Genomic DNA, 13,649 nt, shown 5'->3' with positions numbered 1-13,649 from the left:
TTGTGATATATGATTTGGAACACAGTTTGATATATGGTTTGGAGTGCATTGTGATGTATGATATGGAATACAATGTGATATATGATTTGGAACACTGATATATGATTTGCAGTGCATTGTGATGTATGATATGAAATACATTGTGATATATGATTTGGAACACAGTTTGACATATGATTTGGAGTGCATTGTGATGTATGATATGGAATACAATGTGATATATGATTTGGAACACTGATATATGATTTGCAGTGCATTGTGATGTATGATATGGAATATTGTGTGATATATGATTTGGAGTGCATTGTGATATATGGTTTGGAACACTGACATATGATTTGGAGTGCATTGTGATGTATGATGTGGAATACAGTGTGATATATGATTTGGAACACTGATATATGATTTGGAGTGCATTGTGATGCATGATATGGAACACAGTGTGATATATGATTTTGAGTGCATTGTGATATATGGCTTGGAACACTGATATATGATTTGGAGTGCATTGTGATGTATGATATAGAATACATTGTGACATATGATTTGGAACACTGATATATGATTTTCAGTGCATTGTGATATATGATATGGAATACATTGTGATATGTGATTTTGAGTGCATTGTGATGTAAGATATGAAATACATTGTGATATATGGTTTGGAGTGCATTGTGTTGTATGATATGGAATACATTGTGACATATGGTTTGGAGTGCATTGAGACAGATTATCTGGAACATAGTTTGATTTATGATTTCGAGTGCATTGTGATGTATGATATGGAACAGTGTGATATATGATTTGGAGTGCATTGTGATATATGATATGGAATACAGTGTGATATATGATTTGGAGTGCATTGTGATGTATGATATGGAAAACAGTGTGATATATGATTTGGAGTTCATTGTGATGTACGATATGGAATACAGTGTGATATATGATATGGATTACATTGTGATATGTGATTTGGAGTGCATTATGGTATATTATTTGGAGTACATTGTGATGTATGATATGGAATACAGTGTCATATATGATTTGGAGTGCATTGTGATATATGGTTTGGAACACTGATATATGATTTGGAGTGCATTGTGATGTATGATATGGAATACAGTGTGATATATGATTTGGAATGCAGTGTGATGTATGATATCGATTACATTGTGATGTATGATGTGGAACACTGACATATGTTGTTCAGTGCATTGTGATGTATGATATGGAATACATTGTGATATATGATTTGGAGTGCATTGTGATGTATGATATGAAATACATTGTGATATATGATTTGGAACACAGTTTGATATATGGTTTGGAGTGCATTGTGATGTATGATATCGAATACAATGTGATATATGATTTGGAACACTGATATATGATTTGCAGTGCATTGTGATGTATGATATGAAATACATTGTGATATATGATTTGGAACACAGTTTGACATATGATTTGGAGTGCATTGTGATGTATGATATGGAATACAATGTGATATATGATTTGGAACACTGATATATGATTTGCAGTGCATTGTGATGTATGATATGGAATATTGTGTGATATATGATTTGGAGTGCATTGTGATATATGGTTTGGAACACTGATATATGATTTGGAGTGCATTGTGATGTATGATATGGAATACAGTGTGATATATGATTTGGAACACTGATATATGATTTGGAGTGCATTGTGATGTATGATATGGAATATTGTGTGATATATGATTTTGAGTGCATTGTGATATATGGTTTGGAACACTGATATATGATTTGGAGTGCATTGTGACGTATGATTTAGAATACATTGTGATGTATGATTTGGAACACTGATATATGATTTTCAGTGCATTGTGATGTATGATATGGAACACAGCGTGATATATGATTTTGAGTGCATTGTGATGTATGATATGAAATACATTGTGTTATATGATTTGCAGTGCATTGTGTTGTATGATATGGAATACATTGTGACATATGGTTTGGAGTGCATTGAGACAGATTATCTGGAACATAGTTTGATTTATGATTTCGAGTGCATTGTGATGTATGATATGGAACAGTGTGATATGTGATTTGGAGTGCATTGTGATGTATGATATGGAATACATTGTGACATATGGTTTGGAGTGCATTGAGACAGATTATCTGGAACACAGTTTGATTTATGATTTCGAGTGCATTGTGATGTATGATATGGAACAGTGTGATATGTGATTTGGAGTGCATTGTGATGTATGATATGGAATACAGTGTGATATATGATTTGGAATGCAGTGTGATGTATGATATCGATTACATTGTGATGTATGATGTGGAACACTGACATATGTTGTTCAGTGCATTGTGATGTATGATATGGAATACATTGTGATATATGATTTGGAGTGCATTGTGATGTATGATATGAAATACATTGTGATATATGATTTGGAACACAGTTTGATATATGGTTTGGAGTGCATTGTGATGTATGATATGGAATACAATGTGATATATGATTTGGAACACTGATATATGATTTGCAGTGCATTGTGATGTATGATATGAAATACATTGTGATATATGATTTGGAACACTAATATATGATTTGTAGTGCATTGTGATGTATGATATGGAATATTGTGTGATATATGATTTGGAGTGCATTGTGATATATGGTTTGGAACACTGATATATGATTTGGAGTGCATTGTGATGTATGATATGGAATACAGTGTGATATATGATTTGGAACACTGATATATGATTTGGAGTGCATTGTGATGTATGATATGGAACACAGTGTGATATATGATTTTGAGTGCATTGTGATATATGGTTTGGAACACTGATATATGATTTGGAGTGCATTGTGACGTATGATTTAGAATACATTGTGATGTATGATTTGGAACACTGATATATGATTTTCAGTGCATTGTGATGTATGATATGGAACACAGGGTGATATATGATTTTGAGTGCATTGTGATGTATGATATGAAATACATTGTGTTATATGATTTGCAGTGCATTGTGTTGTATGATATGGAATACATTGTGACATATGGTTTGGAGTGCATTGAGACAGATTATCTGGAACATAGTTTGATTTATGATTTCGAGTGCATTGTGATGTATGATATGGAACAGTGTGATATGTGATTTGGAGTGCATTGTGATATATGATATGGAATACAGTGTGATATTTGATTTGGAGTGCATTGTGATGTATGATATGGAAAACAGTGTGATATATGATTTGGAGTTCATTGTGATGTATGATATGGAATACAGTGTGATATATGATATGGATTACATTGTGATATGTGATTTGGAGTGCATTATGGTATATTATTTGGAGTGCATTGTGATGTATGATATGGAATACGGTGTGATATATGATTTGGAGTGCATTGTGATGTATGATATGGAACACGGTGATATATGATATATGATATGGAATACATTGTGATATATCATTTGGAATACAGTTTGATCTATGATATGGAATACATGATGTGGAACGCTGATATATGATTTGCAGTGCATTGTCGTGTATGATTTGGAATACAGTGTGATATATCATTTGGAGTGAATTGTGATATATGGTTTGGAACACTGATATATGATTTGGAGTGCATTGTGATGTATGATATGGAATACATTGTGATATGTGATTTGGAGTGCATTGTGATGTATGATATGGATTACATTGTGATGTATGATGTGGAACACTGACATATGTTGTTCAGTGCATTGTGATGTATGATATGAAATACATTGTGATATATGTTTTGGAACACTGTTTGATATATGGTTTGGAGTGCATTGTGATGTATGATATGGAATACAATGTGATATATGATTTGGAACACTGATATATGATTTGCAGTGCATTGTGATGTATGACATGAAATACATTGTGATATATGATTTGGAACACAGTTTGACATATGATTTGGAGTGCATTGTGATGTATGATATGGAATACAATGTGATATATGATTTGGAACACTGATATATGATTTGCAGTGCATTGTGATGTATGATATGGAATATTGTGTGATATATGATTTGGAGTGCATTGTGATATATGGTTTGGAACACTGATATATGATTTGGAGTGCATTGTGATGTATGATGTGGAATACAGTGTGATATATGATTTGGAACACTGATATATGATTTGGAGTGCATTGTGATGTATGATATGGAACACAGTGTGATATATGATTTTGAGTGCATTGAGACGTATGATATAGAATACATTGTGACATATGATTTGGAACACTGATATATGATTTTCAGTGCATTGTGATGTATGATATGGAATACATTGTGATATATGGTTTGGAGTGCATTGTGTTGTATGATATGGAATACATTGTGACATATGGTTTGGAGTGCATTGAGACAGATTATCTGGAACACAGTTTGATTTATGATTTCGAGTGCATTGTGATGTATGATATGGAACAGTGTGATATATGATTTCGAGTGCATTGTGATATATGATATGGAATACAGTGTGATATATGATTTGGAGTGCATTGTGATGTATGATATGGAATACAGTGTGATATATGATATGGATTACATTGTGATATGTGATTTGGAGTGCATTATGGTATATTATTTGGAGTACATTGTGATGTATGATATGGAATACAGTGTCATATATGATTTGGAGTGCATTGTGATATATGGTTTGGAACACTGATATATGATTTGGAGTGCATTGTGATGTATGATATGGAATACAGTGTGATATATGATTTGGAATGCAGTGTGATGTATGATATCGATTACATTGTGATGTATGATGTGGAACACTGACATATGTTGTTCAGTGCATTGTGCTGTATGATATGGAACACATTGTGATATATGATTTGGAGTGCATTGTGATGTATGATATGAAATACATTGTGATATATGATTTGGAACACAGTTTGATATATGGTTTGGAGTGCATTGTGATGTATGATATGGAATACAATGTGATATTTGATTTGGAACACTGATGTATGATTTGGAGTGCATTGTGATGTATGATATGAAATACATTGTGATATATGATTTGGAACACAGTTTGACATATGATTTGGAGTGCATTGTGATGTATGATATGGAATACAATGTGATATGTGATTTGGAACACTGATATATGATTTGCAGTGCATTGTGATGTATGATATGGAATATTGTGTGATATATGATTTGGAGTGCATTGTGATATATGGTTTGGAACACTGATATATGATTTGGAGTGCATTGTGATGTATGATATGGAATACAGTGTGATATATGATTTGGAACACTGATATATGATTTGGAGTGCATTGTGATGTATGATATGGAACACAGTGTGATATATGATTTTGAGTGCATTGTGATATATGGTTTGGAACACTGATATATGATTTGGATTGCATTGTGACGTATGATTTAGAATACATAGTGATGTATGATTTGGAACACTGATATATGATTTTCAGTGCATTGTGATGTATGATATGGAACACAGCGTGATATATGATTTTGAGTGCATTGTGATGTATGATATGAAATACATTGTGTTATATGATTTGCAGTGCATTGTGTTGTATGATATGGAATACATTGTGACATATGGTTTGGAGTGCATTGAGACAGATTATCTGGAACACAGTTTGATTTATGATTTCGAGTGCATTGTGATGTATGATATGGAACAGTGTGATATATGATTTGGAGTTCATTGTGATGTATGATATGGAATACAGTGTGATATATGATATGGATTACATTGTGATATGTGATTTGGAGTGCATTATGGTATATTATTTGGAGTGCATTGTGATGTATGATATGGAATACAGTGTCATATATGATTTGGAGTGCATTGTGATGTATGATATGGAACACAATCATATATGATATATGATATGGAATACATTGTGATATATCATTTGGAATACAGTTTGATGTCTGATATGGAATACATTGTGATGTATGATGTGGAACGCTGATATATGATTTGCAGTGCATTGTCGTGTATGATTTGGAATACAGTGTGATATATCATTTGGAGTGAATTGTGATATATGGTTTGGAACACTGATATATGATTTGGAGTGCATTGTGATGTATGATATGGAATACATTGTGATATGTGATTTGGAGTGCATTGTGATGTATGATATGGATTACATTGTGATGTATGATGTGGAACACTGATATATGTTGTTCTGTGCATTGTGATGTATGATATTGAATACATTGTGATATATGGTTTGGAGTGCATTGTGATATATGGTTTGGAATGCAGTGTGATATATGATTTGGAGTGCATTGTGATGTGTGATATGGAATACAGTGTGATATATGATTTGCAGTGCATTGTGATGTATGAAATGGGAAACATTGTGATGTATGATGTGGAACACTGTTTAATGTGTTGCAGTGCATTGTGATGTATGATATGGAATGCAGTGTGATATATGTTTTGGAGTGCATTGTGATATATGGTTCAGAACACTGATATATGATTTGGAGTGCATTATGATGTATGATATGTATTACATTATGATATGGAATACAGTGTCATATCTGATTTGGAGTGCATTATGATGTATGATACGTATTGCATTATGATATGGAATACAGTGTCATATCTGATTTGGAGCGCATTGTGATGCATTATATGGAATACATTGTGATATATGATTTGGAACACAGTTTGATATATGATTTGGAGTGCATTGTGATATATGGTTTGGAATGCAGTGTGATATATGATTTGGAGTGCATTGTGATGTGTGATATGGAATACAGTGTGATATATGATTTGCAGTGCATTGTGATGTATGAAATGGAAAACATTGTGATGTATGATGTGGAACACTGTTTGGGGCGGCACGGTGGCACAGTGGTTAGCACTGCTGCCTCACAGCACCAGAGACCCGGGTTCAATTCCCGCCTCAGGCGACTGACTGTGTGGAGTGTTCACATTCTCCCCGTGTCTGCGTGGGTTTCCTCCGGGTGCTCCGGTTTCCTCCCACAGTCCAACGATGTGCATGTCAGGTGAATTGGCCATGCTAAATTGCCCGTAGTGTTAGGTAAGGGGTAGATGTAGGGGTATGGGTGGGTTGCGCTTCAGCGGGGCGGTGTAGACTTGTTGGGCCGAAGGGCCTGTTTCCACACTGTAAGTAATCTAATCTAATCTAATCTAATGTGTAATCTAATCTAATCTAATCTAATATCTAATGAAATACAGTGTCATATCTGATTTGGAGTGCATTATGATGTATGATATGTATTGCATTATGATATGGAATACAGTGTCATATATGATTTGGAGTGCATCGTGATGAATGATATGGAATACATTGTGATATATGATTTGGAACACTGATATATGATTTGCAGTGCATTGTTTTTTAGATTAGATTACTTACAGTGTGGAAACAGGCCCTCCGGCCCAACAAGTCCACACCGCCCTGCCGAAGCGTAACCCACCCATACCCCTACATCTACATCTACCCCTTACCTAACACTATGGGCAATTTAGCATGGCCAATTCACCTGACCTGCACATCTTTGGACTGTGGGAGGAAACCGGAGCACCCGGAGGAAACCCAAGCAGACACGGGGAGAACGTGCAAACTCTACACAGTCAGTCGCCTGAGGCGAGAATTGAACCCGGGTCTCCGGCGCTGCAGGCAGCAGTGCTAACCACTGTGCCACCGTGCCGCCCATTGTGATGTATGATATGGAATATCGTGTGATATATGATTTGGAGTGCATTGTGATATATGGTTTGGAACACTGATATATGATTTGGAGTGCATTGTGATGTATGATATGGAATACAGTTTGATATATGATTTTGAGTGCATTGTGATATATGGTTTGGAACACTGATATATGATTTGGAGTGCATTGTGATGTATGATATGGAACACAGTGTGATATATGATTTTGAGTGCATTGTGATATATGGTTTGGAACACTGATTTGGAGTGCATTGTGATGTATGATGTGGAACACAGTGTGATATATGATTTTGAGTGCATTGTGATATATGGTTTGGAACACTGATTTGGAGTGCATTGTGATGTATGATGTGGAACACTGATAAATTATTTTCAGTGCATTGTGATGTATGATATGGAACACAGTGTGATATATGATTTTGTGATGAAAGGTAGTGCCATAGTTATTGGGGACTCAATAGTGAGGGGCACAGATAGGCGGTTTTGCGGGGGCGACAGAGACTCACGATTGGTATGTTGCCTCCCAGGTGCAAGGGTACGGTGATGTCTCTGATCGTGTTTTCCGGGTCCTTAAGGGGGAGAGGGAGCAGCCCCAGATCGTGGTCCACGTTGGCACCAACGACATAGGTGGGAAGAGGGGTGAGGATGTTAGACAGGCTTTCAGGGAGCTAGGTTGGAAGCTCAGAGCTAGAACAAACAGAGTTGTTGTCTCTGGTTTGTTACCCGTGCCACGTGATAGAGAGTCGAGGAATAGGGAGAGAGAGGAGTTAAATGCGTGGCTACAGGGGTGGTGCAGGAGGGAGGGATTCCGGTATTTGGATAACTGGGGTTCTTTCTGGGGAAGGTGGGACCTCTATAAACAGGATGGTCTACACCTGAACCTGAGGGGCACCAGTATCCTTGGGGGGAGGTTTGCTAGTACTCTTTGGGAGGGTTTAAACTAACTCTGCAGGGGCATGGGAACCTGGAGTATAGCTTTAGGGTACAGGACCTTGAGTGTAGGGAGGTTAGGAACATGGCATCGATCTCGAAGGAGGGTGCTAGTAAACAGGAATGTGGCTTGAAGTGTGTATACTTCAATGCCAGAAGTATAAGAAATAAGGTAGGTGAGCTTGCAGCATGGATTGGTACCTGGGACTTCGATGTTGTGGCCATTACAGAGACGTGGGTAGAACAGGGACAGGAATGGCTGTTGCAGGTTCCAGGGTTTAAATGTTTTAGTAGGGTCAGAGATGGGGGTAAAAGAGGGGTAGGTGTGGCATTGCTTGTCAAGGATAGTATTACAGCAGTAGAGAGGGTGATGAAGGAAGACTTGCCATCTGAGATAGTTTGGGCAGAGGTTAGAAATAGGAAAGGTGAGGTCACCCTGTTAGGAGTTTTCTACAGGCCTCCTAATAGTCCGAGAGAAGTAGAGGAAAGTATTGCGAGGATGATTCAGGAGAAGAGTGAAAGTAGCAGGGTGGTTGTTATGGGGGACTTTAACTTCCCAAATATTGACTGGGAAAGCTATAGCTCGAGTTCGTTAGATGGGTCGGTGTTTGTCCAATGTGTGCAGGAGGGTTTCCTGACACAATATGTAGACAGACCAACAAGAGGTGAGGCTATACTGGATTTGGTTCTAGGTAATGAACCAGGCCAGGTGTTAGACTTGGAGGTAGGTGAACACTTTGGGGGCAGTGACCACAACTCGGTGACTTTTACTCTAGTGATGGAGAGGGATAAGTGTGCACTGCAGGGCAACAGTTATAGCTGGGGGCAGGGAAATTATGATGTGGTGAGGCATGACTTAGGATGCGTGGATTGGAAAAATAGGCTTCAAGGGAAGAACACAAATGATATGTGGAGCTTGTTCAAGGAACAGCTAATGGGTGTCCTTGATAAGTATGTACCAGTCAGGCAGGGAGTAAAGAGTCTTGTGAGGGAGCCGTGGTTTAACAAGGAATTGGAATCCCTTGTGAAAGGGAAGAGGGCAGCCTATGTAAAGATGAGGCGTGAAGGTTCAGTTGGGGCGATTGAGAGTTATAAGGTAGCCAGGAAGGATCTAAAGAGAGAGCTAAGAGCAGTGAGAAGGGGACATGAAAAGTCCTTAGTTGGTAGGATTAGGGAAAACCCAAAGGCTTTCTATAGGTATGTTAAGAAGAAAAGGATGACTAGGGTAGGTATCGGTCCAGTCAAGGATAGTAGTGGGAAGTTGTGTGTGGAGGCGGAGGAGATCGGTGAGACACTAAATCAATACTTTTCATCAGTATTCACTCAGGAACAGGACATTGTTGCCGATGTAAATACTGATTCACAATTAATTAGAATGGACGGCTTTGAGGTATGTAGGGAAGAGGTGTTGGAAATTCTGGAAAGGTTGAAAATAGATAAGTCCCCTGGGCCTGATGGCATTTATCCCAGGATCCTCTGGGAAGCTAGGGAGGAGATAGCGGAGCAATTGGCCTTGATTTTTATGTCACACTATGTTCCAAACCATATATCACAATGTATTGCAAATCATAAATAACACTGTGTTCCAGATCATATATCACAATGCACTCCAAATCATATACCACAATTTATTCCATATCATACATCACAATGCACTCCAAATCATATACCACAATGTGTTCCATATCATACATCACAATGCCCTCCAAATCATATATCACAATGTATTCCATATCTTATATCACACTGCATTCCAAATCATATATCACACAGTGTTTCATATCATACATCACAATGTATTCCAGATCATGCATCACAATGCACTCCAAATCATATATCACACAATATTCCATATCATACATCACAATGCACTGCAAATCATATATCAGTGTTCCAAATCACATATCACATTGTATTCCATATCATACATCACAATGCACTCCAAATCATATGTCAAACTGTGTTCCAAATCATATATCACAATGTATTTCATATCATACATCACAATGCACTCCAAATCATATATCAGTGTTCCAAATCAAATATCACATTGTATTCCATATCATACATCACAATGCACTCCAAACCATATATCAAACTGTGTTCCAAATCATATATCACAATGTATTTCATATCATACATCACAATGCACTCCAAATCATATATCACAATGTGTTCCATATCATACATCACAATGCACTGAACAACATATGTCAGTGTTCCACATCATACATCACAATGTAATCGATATCATACATCACACTGCATTCCAAATCATATATCACACTGTATTCCATATCATACATCACAATGCACTCCAAATCATATATCAGTGTTCCAAACCATATATCACAATGCACTCCAAATCATATATGACACTGTATTCCATATCATACATCACAATGCACTCCAAATAATATACCATAATGCACTCCAAATCACATATCACAATGTAATCCATATCATATATCACACTGTATTCCATATCATACATCACAATGCACTCCAAATCATATATCACACTGTATTCCATATCATATATCACAATGCACTCCAAATCATATATCACACTGTTCCATATCATACATCACAATGCACTCGAAATCATAAATCAAACTGTGTTCCAGATAATCTGTCTCAATGCACTCCAAACCATATGTCACAATGTATTCCATATCATACAACACAATGCACTCCAAACCATATATCACAATGTATTTCATATCATACATCACAATGCACTCAAAATCACATATCACAATGTATTCCATATCATACATCACAATGCACTGAAAATCATATATCAGTGTTCCAAATCATATGTCACAATGTATTCTATATCATACGTCTCAATGCACTCAAAATCATATATCACACTGTGTTCCATATCATACATCACAATGCACTCCAAATCATATATCAGTGTTCCAAATCATATATCACACTGTATTCCACATCATACATCACAATGCACTCCAAATCATATATCAGTGTTCCAAACCATATATCACAATGCACTCCAAATCATATATCACACAATATTCCATATCATACATCACAATGCACTGCAAATCATATATCAGTGTTCCAAATCATATATCACATTGTATTCCATATCATACATCACAATGCACTCCAAATCATATGTCAAACTGTGTTCCAAATCATATATCACAATGTATTTCATGTCATACATCACAATGCACTGCAAATCATATATCAGTGTTCCAAATCATATATCACATTGTATTCCATATCATACATCACAATGCACTCCAAACCATATATCAAACTGTGTTCCAAAACATATATCACAATGTATTTCATATCATACATCACAATGCACTGAACAACATATGTCAGTGTTCCACATCATACATCACAATGTAATCCATATCATACATCACAATGCACTCCAAATCACATATCACAATGTATTCCATATCATACATCACAATGCACTCCAAATCATATATCAGTGTTCCAAACCATATATCACAATTCACTCCAAATGATATATCACACTGTATTCCAAATCATACACGACAATGCACTGCAAATCATATATCAGCGTTCCACATCATACATCACAATGTATTCCATATCATAGATCAAACTGTATTCCAAATGATATATCACAATGTATTCCATATCATATATCATATATCACTGTGTTCCATATCATACATCACAATGCACTCCAAATCATATATCACACTGTATTCCATATCATACATCACAATGCACTTCAAATAATATACCATAATGCACTCCAAATCACATATCACAATTTAATCCATATCATATATCACACTGTATTCCATATCATACATCACAATGAACTCCAAATCATATATCACACTGTTTTCCATATCATACATCACAATGCACTCCAAATCATATATCACACTGTATTCCATATCATATATCACAATGCACTCCAAATCACATATCACACTGTTCCATATCATACATCACAATGCACTCGAAATCATAAATCAAACTATGTTCCAGATAATCTGTCTCAATGCACTCCAAACCATATGTCACAATGTATTCCACATCATACAACACAATGCACTGCAAATCATATAACACAATGTATTTCATATCATACATCACAATGCACTCAAAATCATATATCATGCTGTGTTCCATATCATATATCAGTGTTCCAAATCATACATCACAATGTATTCTAAATCATACGTCACAATGCACTCCAAATCATATATCAGTGTTCCAAACCATATATCACAATGCACTCAAAATCATATATCACACTGTGTTCCATATCATACATCACAATGCACTCCAAATCAAATATCAGTGTTCCAAATCATATATCACACTGTACTCCATATCATACATCACAATGCACTCCAAATCATATATCAGTGTTCCAAACCATATATCACAATGCACTCCAAATCATATATCACACAATATTCCATATCATACATCACAATGCACTGCAAATCATATATCAGTGTTCCAAATCATATATCACATTGTATTCCATATCATACATCACAATGCACTCCAAATCATATGTCAAACTGTGTTCCAAATCATATATCACAATGTATTTCATATCATACATCACAATGCACTGCAAATCATATATCAGTGTTCCAAATCATATATCACATTGTATTCCATATCATACATCACAATGCACTCCAAACCATATATCAAACTGTGTTCCAAATCATATATCACACTGTATTCCATATCATATATCACAATGCACTCCAAATCATATATCACACTGTTCCATATCATACATCACAATGCACTCGAAATCATAAATCAAACTGTGTTCCAGATAATCTGTCTCAATGCACTCCAAACCATATGTCACAATGTATTCCATATCATACAACACAATGCACTCCAAACCATATATCACAATGTATTTCATATCTTACATCACAATGCACTCAAAATCATATATCACAAT

Source organism: Chiloscyllium punctatum, chromosome 3 (genome assembly GCF_047496795.1).
Source record: "Chiloscyllium punctatum isolate Juve2018m chromosome 3, sChiPun1.3, whole genome shotgun sequence".
Classification (NCBI taxonomy): domain Eukaryota; kingdom Metazoa; phylum Chordata; class Chondrichthyes; order Orectolobiformes; family Hemiscylliidae; genus Chiloscyllium; species Chiloscyllium punctatum.
The sequence above is the reverse complement of the archived record's forward strand: the minus strand, read 5'-3'. Positions refer to the sequence as shown.